Consider the following 15,006-nt stretch of genomic DNA (forward strand, 5'->3'; position numbering starts at 1 on the left):
TGATTTTATGAGATAATGTGATACTCATAGCACTGGTACAAGGAACAAAAACAAACTTTTTACTCCTGTTTCTCGACTGCTCAGAGTCAGTAACTCTTTTTTGGGGCAATGTTCATAATGCCTCTGTTGCCAATTAATAAAAAATAAAGTTAAAGAATGCTCGTGTGCGAAAGGTTATTATTTAAAATTAGTGAGATTATGTTTGAATAATTTTTAAATTAAAAAATTGTCAAAAGAGAAATGACTCTCTGAGTTTCTTTCGCGGGTTCTTCTCAGGTCAGGGTATTTTCTTTTCCGAACCGGTGGTAGTGTTTAATTTACAAAACATAGGTTAACAGCACTTTCAATTTAAAAATAAAAACAAATAATATCCTAACAAAAATAAATAAATGTAAATAAATCGAAAAATTAGATTCATTGACGAGCATGTAAAATCATAATTACATTAGATAGACTAAGCAGACAAAAGTAAAATATGAAATTAACAAAAATCATCGACAACGCCATCTGTTTTTTGTACAACGCAATTTATGTTTTTTACAACGCCATCTATATTTTGCACGTCGCATACTTCATATTTAGCGCCATCTAGCGAATAATAGCTGAATTGCTGAAAAAAGTGAAACGATAAGACACTTTCGAAATTAAGCATTTTAAAGCTAGTAGATGTCGCTACGATTTTCGCAATGGACGGTCTGCGCATGTCAAAAATACATGTCATTCACATCATTTTATTTTGTGAATTCCTAAAATCGAGTTGAATTTGTGAAAATATACGGACGTGGTGGCTTCGGGCATGAGCGCCTTTTTACTGCGGACCATTGTGTTTTACGAATAGATAATAAGTGATTTCAGATAATAGTTTTAACGTTTAAGAAAATTCGCACATAATTAAAATAATTTTCAGACAATTTTCAGTTTTTCATTAAACCATGATCCGAGGCGAGATGTGTATTTTATTGGCTACATAATGAACAAAGTGTTAAATTTTCAGAGCGTTGTGTTCAGTGTTTAGTTTTCTATTTTGGACATCGTAAGGGGCTAAATTTATATTAGTGCTGATGAATTACTCTGAAAGGGAGACGTAGAAATTGCGTAAGTACATATATAATTTCGTTTCCTAAATTCTAATTTGTAATTAACATTTCTTATTAAATATATTTTCTTACGTTATCGATAATTTTGAAACAGTTATTAAATAGAAAATCGATTTCCATGTACCGCTCTTTTGCGGTTCGCGTTTCGCGTTCATAGAAATTATTTTTAATACAAAAATACATATATCCAAAAATTTGAATTAAAAATGCTAAAACTTCTAATAATTTATCTTACAGATAAAAAATTAATAAATGAATTAGAATATATTTTTTTAATTATCACTTTTAATTTTATTATTAATAATTGGTCAATTTAATTTTAAATATCTGTACTGAATTTAAATATACATATATATTATTTATATTCTGTATTGAAATCATTATTTATATTAAAGGCAGTCTTTACCCAACAGTGTAATTATTACAGACATTTGCCGTCTTTTTAATCAATATAGGCCCCACATTTAGGCAAAGGCTCAATTTTAAACATCTCAGAATTTATCCTATTAATTTATTTTTGTTAAATACTAAATAAAAATCTTATATATAAATAATATCAACAATAATGATAAGAAATTGGAAAATGTGTTGGTTATATAAAATATGAAATAAAATCAAATTCAATTATTGTTTATAAAACACAATGACCGGTTCAGTAATGATAATACCCAAACCTGAGAACTAGCCAAAGAAACTCAGTAGGTTTTTTTGTTTCAATTTATGATAAATTTTATATAATATTAAATATCAAAGAGAAATATCCAAGTAATGATTGATTATTTCCCAATGTTTAATATATTTAATTTGAATCAAAAAGTGTAACGACTGAGTTCCTTGCTGGTTCTCCTCGCGTTGTAGCTTCATATTGAAAATACTTTCCATTCCCAGCTCACCAGCGTTTGTAAGGGTAGGGCTACGTCGAGTATAAGTAGACTGTGTGTTAAAGGAGGGCAGTAAGATATCTCTGTTTTGAACTCTAAACCAAATTTGATATAAATAACATTAGTAGGATTCATTTTAATAAAAGATTAGTCAAAGTGCTAATCTAAGAGCGTCAATAAAGTATGACTTTATATATTTTAATTTGATTGATGTATCTTAATTCATAATTATATGCATTGTCTGTTCGTCAACGTCTCCGACACATTCTCCGTCTAACAGTTCACCTCTTACATGCAAATGTAAGATGTAATGCTATTAAAGGCATAGTTCAGTTACATGAGTTATGTGTGATGAGATATGTATTTATTATTATCTATTTGTCAATGGATTTTCCATTTCTTTTTATGCTTGGGATGTTGAGCTCTCCAAGTGCAGATATTAAAGCCTCCACTCCATTATGGTATCAGTTAGGGCGCATTCTATTGAGTATAAAAAATCTTTGTCAGAAAGCCGTTCTTCCTGTGTTACAATGTTTTTTCAAAGTACAACTGAAGTATCTATAATTAAATTCGAATTGAAAAATGTTTGAAGAATCTAAATTCAAGTATTTCTAATAACAATTATGATCGATCTTTGACGTCTAAGCGAATGTTAGTTACAAGAAATGTCTTGAAACTGTTGTAGAAAATTATACTTAAAAAATTAAATATAATTTATTGTGTATGTATAATATATATTCTTGATATACTATATGTATAAATATGGGCATTTCTTCATGAAATATCGCTGTCTCAAGCAGTTTTTATATAATAGGTCTTAATATAACTGAATTATATCAATAATGACAATGTATTACCTATTCTTGGCCTGCCGTCGCTCATATAGTGAAATAATATTTCATTGTACTTTCAACAACTCGATTCACCATCCCCAGGTCCCATTTGCAGAATTAGACAGGGCTTAGCACAAATATTATTTTTAAGCATTAGCATTTAGCATTTTTTAGCATTAGCAGCCTGTCTACTTTCCCACTGCTGGGCTAAAGGCCTCCTCTCCCTTTGAGGAGAAGGTTTGGAGCATATTCCACCACGCTGCTCCAATGCGGGTTGGCGGAATACACATGTGGCAGAATTTCGTTGAAATTACACACATGCAGGTTTCCTCACGATGTTTTCCTTCACCGCCGAGCACGAGATGAATTATAAACACAAATTAAGCACATGAAAATTCAGTGGTGCCTGCCTGGGTTTGAAGCCGAAATCATCGGTTAAGATGCACGCGTTCTAACCACTCCATCTCGGCCATCTCGGCTCATATTATTATTAAGACAAAATTTAAAAAAGAGTAGGTATTTAAATATATATATTTTTTTGTTTTTGTGGCTTCTCCTCAAATGGAAGAGGAGGCCTTTATCCCAGCAGTGGGACATTTACGGGCTGCTAATGCTAAAAAAAAGAATCTACCACCGGTTCGGAAATTAAACACCTCAGATAGGAGAAATGGTGAAGGTTTGTTTTTTTTTTAACTTCTTATTTTACATTGTTTTCTAAATCGTTCGTTTCGTTATTTGAAATTGCGTGGAGGTGATCATCTCATTACAAATGTGCGCGATCAGCTAAGTCATTAGTTTGGAAAATATCAAGGAACGCTATTATAACCAAGTCACTAGACGAGGCAGCCAAAGTTAGATATATGATACGATATGTTTGAAACATATTATGTATGTGATTAAGTATAATAATAAACAGGAAAAAACTTCGTGCCGTTGGTTATTAATATAAGGCAGGGTACTCACCGAGAACATTTGCCTGTAATGCAAAACGAATATTACGGACGGACAGACCAGCTAGTTTGGCCGGACATTTGGGTAAGATTGTGTCTCAGTATTTCAAGATACTGTAAAAAATTGTCAAAATCAAACTTTTCTGATTCTTAACATATTCATCTTGTTAATTTCTAATGAAATATAAATAAAATCGAATCTACTGTGTAGATTTCAAAAAAGCCGGACACCGTTTGTTTGTCCGGACACGCAATCAAAAAGTCTAACTATGTCCGGCTTTATCCGGACGCCTGGCAACCCTGCCTGTAAGGAGTGCCTTTAATTGCTTAAAATGTCTATGAATAAGGTGACCATCGAGGAATCAATTTGCTCAACATGAAACATGTGACCTATAACAAAATTGTAATGAGTGTGTAATGCATTTCTCAAAGATGCCAGTACAGTATCGTTCGTGGTGATAGGAGGCTTACGATGAAGTGACTACCACCGACCATGGGCGTCAGCAACACGGAGGGTTTGTTGGTGGAATGTCAAGAATGTCTCTTTTCTTGAAGATTTCCGATTCAATCTGATTGTGCCGAGGTTGTACGAGACACAAAATGCTTTGAAAATCGCGCTTTTGTAGATTTAAATTAAAACTTCTCCCAGTGAGTCACCTTCTTTACAATATTACATAAATTAAAGTCAGATATATAATTATATGTTATTTAAAATGCAAATATATTTTATTATTAGAAATTAAATATCAGTCTTCCCGGTAGGTTTATCACTTTCTAGTGTTTGGACGATTCGGGCTTTGAATTCTGACGAATCCCCGATTTTTGATGTTCGTTGTATTGAGAGTCCAACGTCTATCGTTTGAGAAGTAAGTATCCTACCGTAAAAAAAAAACAATTCTCTGTTCTCGATGAAAGGAGAGCCAGTGTAGCTTCAGGCAAAAGGGTCATAACATTTTACGTGTTTTCCGAGGCACGTGAATGACTTAAACTGCCCTACCCGAGATGATAAAAGAAAACGCATCTGACGCGCGCGAAATGTAGCGAAGGAACAGAAGCGGATACGAATTCCCGGTAGTGCGAAATGACGCGTATTTTTTTTAATACGTTAAAATTGCCGTCACTTAAATTATATCGAACCGCGATGGTGGATTGAGCCGAGATGCCTGAATGAGCCAAAATGACCGAGTGAGCCAAAATGGCCGAGTGAGCCTTGATGAGTAAAGAGGAGAGAGAGGAGGCCTTAGCCCAGTAGCATAATTTCACCCATTCCATCTCTATTTTGTTTTATAATTTAAGATCCCTACTATTTGATATTACTAATGTATATTCCAAAAAAAAAAAGCGTGAGTCCATTTTTCAGCCAGTAACTTACCTTACCATTACCTAAATACCTAAAGCTGAGGTTACACTTGAGTAATTAATGCAAGCGAATTTGTGATTTAGATTAAATTTACAGTTTTTTTTTGGGTTTTGCTGTTACTTTTCCAAATTTTTAAATATGTATTTTAGATTTTTTTCTTAATATTATATCTAGTGAGTAATTGCAACGTGTTTTTTGGAAAATTGTGTGAATATTACGTATATGGTGGTACGGCTTTGAGCAAGCTCGACTTTATTGGTACCAATCCCTCATCATATATTCAAACTCCAAGCAATACCAAGTTGATATTCAGTTTTGAAGGGTGAGTGAGCCAGTTTAAATAAATATCATGTCCACTATCCATAGACGTTGGCATCATGACATAGAATTTACTTTTCGACCGGTAGTAGCTTTACATTTAATTTAAAACTAACATGACGATTCAAAGGTGCTTTTATAAGTCTACTTTCAAATCAAATAAAAGAATGTTCTTGATATTTTGATTTTATTTGTAAATAAACAAGATTTTTGTTGATAATAAATAATAATAATAATAAATAATATTGGACAACATCACACACATTACTCTGATCCCAATGTAAGTAGCTAAAGCACTTGTGTTATAGAAAATCAGAAGTAACGACGGTACAAACACCCAGACCCAAGACAATATAGAAAACTAATGAACTTTTTTTCTACATCGACTCGGCCGGCAATCGGACCCGGGACCTCGGAGTAGCGTACCCATGAAAACCGGTGTCGTCGGTGTCGACCACGGAGGTCGTCATTTTATAGTTGATAAGTTTTGGAATAAATATTATAATACTATTTGTTGCCAGCGGCTTCGCTAGCGTTTACATGGTTGGTCGTTCATTTTTAGGCATGAAAAATAGTCAATGTCCTTCCTAGGAGTTCAAGCTTGCTTCAAATTAAATTGTATCAAATTTAGTTCAGTGGTTTGACAGTGAATGAGTAACGAACAGACAGACAGAACTACATTCACATTTATAATATTAGTATAGATCAATAAAAGCAAATTTTTAATGAATGACGGGTACCGTATATAAAAAGATTACGTTACCGTCTGTGTACAGAACCATTATTATTTTACGATGAGCGTGGGCACTGAAGCAACAAATATTAGTTTTATAGACATTTCTAATGCAAAACGAGTGATGATGGACTGTATTAGAATAGTTTGAAACGGAGATAGCAATTATGTTGTCTTTTGTATATGTATTGCTTGCCCGGCATTTGTTTTTCTTTGTGCGTTAATCACGTTAAAACTACTGAACGTATAAAACTATGACTAGTCCACGAGGAATCGACGATCCTTACCATCTTTTTTTGCGCAGCGCAACGAACTGCTGGTATTTAAGTAAATTGTAAAGGTGTTGAGCGTTATTGCTTACAAAATATTTAAAATATAGGCAAAATTTAAACAACATATGTAACATAACCAGGGTTTTGTTACAGGGAACGTCTCGAAGGGCCTACGCTTCTACAAATTTGGGTCTAGTGGGTTGGTTTTGTGGGGGCAGCACCAAGTTTACTATGGTTTCGTAAGGTTCCTCATGACGTTTTCACCGCCAAGTTAATTGTTGTAAACACAAAATAAGCACGTGAAAATTCTGAGTTGCTTGGGTTTCAACCCATGATTTTCAGTTAGTACTAACTATGCTCGCGACTTCGTGCGCGTTGTTTGAATTTAAGTTATTTGGATATTGTAGCGTGATTTTCTTTTTATTCTATATATAATTCTAAAATAAGTTACGCCTAAGTTACTCCTTATTACATCCGCTATCTGCCAGCGAAAGTCCAGTCGAAATCGGTTCAGCCGTTCCAGAGATTAGCCGGAACAAACAGACAGACAGACAGACTTACAAAAATTGCAAAAAAGAATATTTTAGTATATGTACCGTGTGTACATACATATGCATTTAGTAAAAATGGGTTATTTTAATATTACAAACAGACACACCAATTTTATTATATGTATAGATTGTTAATATTCAAGCGTTTAGCCTGACATTAAATAAATATAATATCCTTATGGTTAAATCAAAGTGAATCATATTAGGTAACCATTACAGCTGACTCAAGATAAGTAATGGTACCATGACATGACCTTTCAGGTGGGAGTTATAGGTGAAGGTCGTTGAGTCACTGCAGCGGGGTTGATTCATAACTCCGCCCACTAATACCCGTAAGTCTATAGGGCTGAATTAACCTTATCTTGATTGAAGTCTGCTTCAATGTCTATACTAATATTGTAAATGAGAAAGTCTGTCTGTCTGTCTTTCACGGCCAAACTGCCGAATCGAATTTGATGACGTATTAAGCTTGAATCCCAAAGAAGGACATAGCCTTAAATGCAGCAGTTGCTAATGACAAGTTTCCTGAAATTATTTGTTCTTGCAATTGTCATCTATATATATAATAAAATTGGAATGTTTGTTTGTAATGTTAAAATAACCGCGTTTTACTAAATGCATATGTATGTATACACGGTACATATACCTGAATATTTTTTTTTACAATTTTTGTCTGTCTGTCTGTCTGTTTGTTCCGACTAATCTCTGGAACGGCTGGACCTATTTTGACGGGACTTTCACTGGCAGATAGCTGATGTAATGAGGAGTAACTTGGCTTTTTTTTTAGAATGATATGTAGAATAATAATAAAGTCACGCTTTTTTATTAAATTCAAACGCGCACGAAGTCGCGGGCACAGCTATTTTAATATATATGATAATCGTGTGAGCTGAAAGTTTTCGCTATGGGCGTTTTTATAACCGTTTATAACTGTCCACGTCATGTTAGTGTGTTTAGGTTTAAAACGGCAGCGCTAAAATTTTGCACGCTTAGATTTAACAAATTAAATTCAGTTTTTTTTTGTCTATGTAACGGTAGGGCAAAGAGCAAATGAACCACCCGATGGTACAGTTACCACAACATCACAATGGTCACCACCAGCCACGTTGAAGCTGTAAGAAATATAACCTTAACTTTTTTTACTAAAATTTTTTTTTTTTTTCTCTTCCTGTTTGTTCCGGTTAATATCTGGAACGGCTGGACCGATTTTGACGGGCCTTTCAATGACAGATAACCGATGTAATAAGGAGTAACTTAGGCTACTTTTATTTTAGAATTATATACATAAAAAAAGCCACGCTGCATTGTCCAAATGACTTAAATTCAAACGCGCACGAAGTCGCGGGCACAGCTAGTCATCAATATCATCATTTATTAAACAATATGCTTTTTTTTTTAATAATGTTTTTTTTTTTAGCAAAGCACATTGTTATTATTAAAGTTTTTTTAGCAAATTTTAAAAATGTTCATTTAAAATTCTTACTCAACGCGTTTGCTCAGTCTTTATACACAGTACCAATAAACAGATTATTAGATTTATGACTCGACGTCTGTTGGTATTTATTATATTTGGTTTATTGTGATGTTAAACTTACGACTATTTAATAGCAAGGGAATTATTTTTAGTTGTTACTTTAATAAGAGCCGAGATGGCCCAGTGGTTAGAACGCGTGCATTTTAACCGATGATTTCGGGTTCAAACCCAGGCAGGCACCACTGAAATTTCATGTGCTTAATTTGTGTTTATAATTCATCTCGTGCTCGGCGGTGAAGGAAAACGTGAGGAAACCTGCATGTGTCTAATTTCAACGAAATTCTGCCACATGTGTATTCCGCCAACCCGCATTGGAGCAGCGTGGTGGAATATGCTCCAAACCTTCTCCTCAAAGGGAGAGGAGGCCTTTATCCCAGCAGTGGGACATTTACGGGCTGCTAGTGTTACTTTAATTAGTGTCAGGGCTTCGTGCAACCCCGTCTGGGTACCACCCACTCATCAGATATTCTACCGCCAAACAGCAGTACTCAGTATCGTTGATGAGCGGAGATGGACCAGTATGAGCCGAGATGGCCCAGTGGTTAGAACACGTGCATCTTAACCGATGATTTCGGGTTCAAACCCAGGCAGTTACCATTGAATTTTCATGTGTTTAATTTGTGTTTATAATTCATCTCGTGCTCGGCGGTGAAGGAAAACATCGTGAGGAAACCTGCATGTGTCTAATTTCAACGAAATTCTGCCACATGTGTATTCCGCCAACCCGCATTGGAGCAGCCTGGTGGAATATGCTCCAAACCTTCTCCTCAAAGGGAGAGGAGGCCTTTAGCCCAGCAGTGGGAAAATTTACAGGCTGCTAATGCTAATGCTAATGCAGTATCGTTGTGTTCCGGTTTGAAGGGCGAGTCAGCCAGTGTAACTACACGTACAAGGGACGTAACGTCTTAGTTCCCGAGGTTGGTAGCGCATTGGTGATGTAAGTAATAGTTAATATTTCTTACAATGCCGTTGTCTATGGGCGGTGGGGACCACTTACCATCAGGTGGCCCATTTGCTCGTCCGCCTACCGATATCATAAAAAAAACAGCGATAGAGTACGTTTCGCATGTTTGTACGTGTGTTTGTTACGAGTAGATTTTTACGTTGTCTAAGTGATACGGTCAAACGATGGACATTATCTATAGGAGTAGAGCATATTCCACCACGCTGCCGCACTACCGGTTAGTTGTTATGTAATTTTTGGCAAAATTTCAACCTGTATATGCAGGTCTCCTCACGATGTTTTCTTTCATCGTCCAGGTGGATTATAAAAATAAATTCGAGTATTGAATTTGAACTTATTTTTTAGCATGTTAGTTGTATTTTGGTTAGTTGTGGTACAATTATATTGTCATTGCAGAGGAAGAAAGGCAAAAGCACCAAACGCCCTACTATTGGGAAACGAGGTTTTAATTTTTTTCTTAGTCTTACTTTCCTTATATATACAGCGTTATAACACAAACTGACGATATGAATATTTTACGTAAACATTTGTATCTAAACTTATTATTAATGTGAATGTAACTGTCAGTTGGTCTGTTACGATTTTATGTCAAAACCACTGAAGCGAATTCGATAAAATTTTAAACAAGTTTGAACCCCAATGAAGGACATGGGCTACTTTTTGGTACGAAGTTCTACAGTTTTACAGTTTTCCATCTCTCTTTCTCTATTCTTTCTCTTTCTGTTGTACACGGTTCTATATTATATTATTTAATATATAAATGTACATGGGTTTTTAGTTTAAAAAAAATGTCACATAATTATTCTCAAATGTTATTATTTTTTTTATTTTATCGGTAGGCGGACGAGCCAATGGGCCACCTGATGGTAAGTGGTCACCACCGCCCATAGACAACGGCGTTGTAAGAAATATAAACCATTCCTTACATCACCAATGCACCACCAACCTTGGGAAGTAAGATGTTACGTCCCTTGTGCCTGTAGTTACACTGGCTCACTCACCCTTCAAACCGGAACACTACAATACTGAGTGCTGTTGTTTGGCGGTAGAATACCTGATGAGTGGGTGGTACCTATCCAGACGGGCTTGCACAAAGCCCTACCACCAAGTAAATTAATACATAATATATAAGCAAAAGCAACCAAGCAAACAAAGATCGTTCCAAACGGGTATCCTACGACACCTCTGTTTTTTTATATAACTAAACCTATAAGACCCGCCCCCCCCTAACTCTCGGATAGATTTCGAGGGCGAAATCTATTATGTAATAGAGTGTTTAATAAATGAAAGGAAACAATACAATAATATCGTTTCGTAGACGTTTCGGTTTCTTCGTCGCCACAAAGAAAGTTTGATAGTATGTACATTTATAAGATGTCATGTTCCAAGATATATTTTTAACTAATTTTGTACGGCTTCGGCGGCATTTCAAAGCTTTCTCGCCAAGAATTCGTCTTTTGTTTTTTGGTTCGCTATCGTTTTATATCTATTGTATATTGTTCGGTATCTGTGTGTTATGTGTGTGTTTTTATGTGCGAGTGCTTTTATGTAAACATATACAGGTAACGAGATCTGTCCCGTCTGTATACAATTTTTATATTGAAGTACGGACATAAAAATTAAAATTCATGATTTTTTTTTCTGGCTAGGAACGTTGATGTACTCAGCTTTTCTCTACTATGATATGCATGTATTATACATGTAAACCATCCTCTAGAAATAGTCTGCACGTTGATGAAAATCGCATTAAAACCCGTTGCTTAGTTTAAAAGATCTAAGCGTAGAGAAGCGTAAAACGACTTTGTTTTATGTAATTTATAGACTTTTTCCTAGTAGTAATATTTAGAATTATTATTATAATGCTACAGACATACAATAGAGATTACTTGGTGTCAGGGCATTGTGCAAGCCCATCTGGGTAGGTACCACCAACTCATCAAATACCACCAAACAGCAGCACTTAGTATTCTCTCACTCACCCTTCAAACTAGGCCAGTGTAACTAGGCACAAGGCACATTAATTATTATTATAATGCTAAGATGTTCTTAGCTCCCAAGGATGGTATCGCATTGGTGTGATGTAAGGGATGGTTATAATTTCTTACAGCGTCAATGTCACTAGGCAGTGCTGACCATTTACCATCGGTTGAGATATTTGAACTGGAACAGAAAATTATGTCTGTTGCCCCTTCTCTGGATGTGTTGAGAACTCGACTGGAATGCGTTACAATATCAAAATAGAAATATACCTTATTCGATTCGGCTTTTACAAGCACTTTTGAGTCGTCATTCTACAAAATATATTAAGTGAAGCTACAACCGGTTCGGAATGTAGATTCTACCGAGAAGAAGCGGAAGAACAAGAAACTCAGTCGTTACTCTTTATCAACATTTAAAATACCAAGTTATATTAGTTAATTATATACATTACATACAATGAATTACTTGTTATGTATTTAATATATCAAATGTACAATCGAATCGAACAATGTAACTCGTGACTTAATTTGGTGGTAGGGCTTTGTGCAAGCCCGTTTGGGTAGGTACCACCCACTCATCAAATATTCTACCGCCAAATAGCAGTACTCTATATGTGTTCCGGTTAGAAGGGTGAGTGAGCCAGTGTAATCACAGGCACAAGGGACATAACATCTTAGTTCCCAAGGTTAGTGGCGCATAGGTGATGTAAGGAATGGTTAATATTTCTTACAGCCCCTTCGTCTATGGGCGGTGGTGACCACTTAACTTCTGTTCCTCTTTGAGCTCTCACTAAACACTACCCTTTAGCTAATAAATAACAACGAAATTGTTGCCTTCTTTATAATATAGAGGCACACTAGAATACTTTTATGGGGCTGGTACCCTCCCCATTCCAACTTCTTTAAGTCGATCTGTGTAATTATTTTATGCACATGTGGGTATGTATGTATACTAATAAATATAGTTATATATATTTTTGGGTGTAGAAGAACGGGTCTCAATAAAAACTAGTTGTAATCCATTACTTTTTACGAGAATATTTACGAAGCAATACAGCATTAATCCTTATCCAATTATGGACTTTGAATTTATTATACATTTAATATAGACCTGTACTGACATTCTGTAGTGTATTATGTATCAGCATTGCACCCGTACGAAGCGTCACGCTGCTGGGCTAAGGCCTCTCCATTTGAGACGAAGGTTAGGAGAAAATTCCACCACGCTAAAGTGAGTTGATGAGTTGATGAGGAAATATATCCTGTTGATTTCTTCCTTCGCCGCCGAGAACGTGATGAAATTTTAATGGTTCTTGCCCAGATTTGAACCCACAGTCTTCCGTTAGAATTCAGGTGTTCCAAAGACATATAAACAATAAATTCTTACACATAATATGAACACCGTCATTTGGCAGTTGGTACCGTCAAACATCGCCTAGTTATAATAATAGTTTGTACGTCACGTCATTAGTACTGTTACATCATAACCGCGTCAGTGATGGTCAATGTCGAACTGTAGTTATGGGAATTTATTGTCGATAAATAATCTGAAACTTAATGAACTGAAATTGTTGTTAAATTTATTTTGTTGTTTATGCCCCGTGTAAAGTTAGGGGCACTAAGAATTCGAGTCGTTGGTATTATTGTATCAAACAGAAGTGTCTATTTTAGTGTGTTTTGGAATGTAGTTCTTTTACGTGGGTTATAGTAGAGTTAAATCAAGGTATCCGTTTCTATAATTAAACTCCGCAGACATTTTTAACTTTGCCGTTTCATAGATTCAAGTCATTTTTAAAAAATACATTGATAGAGAAGGCATATTATTCGATACAAAATTATATAGATGACAAAAAAGCGTGGAGTTAATGCTTGTGGACTTCCAGGCAGGATATATAACACACATATATAATTGTATTTAACTAGCGTGACTGTATTTTTAGATGTTGAAAAAGATTGACTACTGAGTTTTTTGCCGGTTCTTCTCGGCAGAATCTACATTCCGAACCGGTGGTAGCTTCACTTAATATAGTTTGTTGAATGACGTTTCAAAAGTGCTTGTAAAAGCCTACTCGAATAAAGTATATTTTGATTTTGTGAACTGGCAGAAATCGTGAGGATATAGCGTTACGCCTTTCTCTCTTTCTCGCATGGGATGTTTAATGTCAATTTTATTTCTTGTCATTGTATGTCTTCTTGTTATTCTCATTTGTTAATTTATTGTATCGCGTCTGTTTAAATCACAATATATGGCGAATGTAACTTCGTTCATACGGAATGTTCCTAGAAATATCTCGTTTTTTTACTTTAAATCCGGTTTAATCCGGTTATACTCTGAGTCTGTTAGGTTACTTTGAAAATATGTAAAACTGTTAGAAGATTGTCATCTCTTAAGCTAATTAAGATGTAATGAGTGATTTTATAATTATAAATTAGTTTGTTATCATCTGTATTTATATATTGGCAGATCTCGAGTTGTTTGGTAGTAATGTTATCTCTGCATCTGCTCTTCCGCCCAACTATCATAAAAAACTATAGCTTTTAGTCTGACTCTACTTATTAATGACTTGAACCTATGTTGTCTTATGTATGAAGTGAATCTTAAATGTATATCTGTGCTGTGCACAAATCTGGCCAAGTAAAGCGGAGTTTTCACGTACTTAATTCATGTTTTCAAATCAGCTCGGTCGTATGGTAACTGCGACAGGAAGTATCTCCGACATTAATGTGTTACTATTGGGACAGTTCGCTAAATTGAGTTATAAATGTCGGCTGTCCAGCTGTGGAATAATTTCGGCATGTTCCTGATTTATTCAGTATATACGAATGTATGTACGTTTAGTGTGTAATGTAGTGTTATAAATGTGGTTTTTCTCGAGATGATTCAATTATGGTAGAGGTGGAAATTTGATTTTGTTGTTTTTTTATAACTTTAGTCGCAGATGTTGGCGTGGTAAATGTTTTAAAACATTCCTTGTAACGGCAATACGTCACCTTCGTTGGGAACTAAGATGTTATGTCTCTTGTGCCTGTTGTTACACTGGCTTACTCACATTGCAAACCGAAGCACAATATTGCGGCTTGGCGGTAAGTAAGTAAAGTATATGTTAAGGGGTATAGTACCTACCCGGACTGGCAAGCACAAAACCCTACCACCAAATGTTTAAAAATGACATGTCCTTGTAAGAGAGTTTTCATTAATAATTTTAAATACCATGACAAAGTTTTTACTAAAATTATTGCGAATGAGAGAAAATATATTAAACTATCCTCCCTAGCCCCACGTTGGGTGCCAATCGTAATGTGTGCTTTGCGCATTCAAACGCTGTTGATCGATGCGACGTTTATTTGCGTAGAGTTTTAGCAAATCGCGAATGTGAAGGTAGATTGATCGATGCGCACCGGTGTTCCGTTATACAAATATATTTTTTATTTCAAACGAAGCCGCGGCGTCTGTCTTTACGAAAAAAAAAAATCTAATTTGTTACTTTCAATGCATCTTATGCAGATCCTCATAGTTATGTATCTTACTATTAT

The 15,006-nt window shown here is 35.2% G+C and overlaps 1 protein-coding gene across 3 annotated transcripts in view; it reads left to right on the forward strand.

Moving 5' to 3' along the window:
• The first annotated feature begins 721 nt into the window (after positions 1–721).
• The window catches only part of LOC125074451, a 63,576-nt gene continuing 49,291 nt past the window's right edge, over positions 722–15,006 (forward strand). For 2 of the 3 annotated variants that reach the window (XM_047685820.1, XM_047685821.1), the window contains exon 1: positions 722–1,095. The gene's annotated coding sequence lies outside the window, so the exon portion shown is untranslated. The remainder of the gene's footprint in view (positions 1,096–15,006) is intronic. The other variant, XM_047685819.1, reaches the window with a different exon arrangement.

This window comes from Vanessa atalanta, chromosome 27 (genome assembly GCF_905147765.1).
Source record: "Vanessa atalanta chromosome 27, ilVanAtal1.2, whole genome shotgun sequence".
NCBI classification, from domain to species: Eukaryota; Metazoa; Arthropoda; class Insecta; order Lepidoptera; family Nymphalidae; genus Vanessa; species Vanessa atalanta.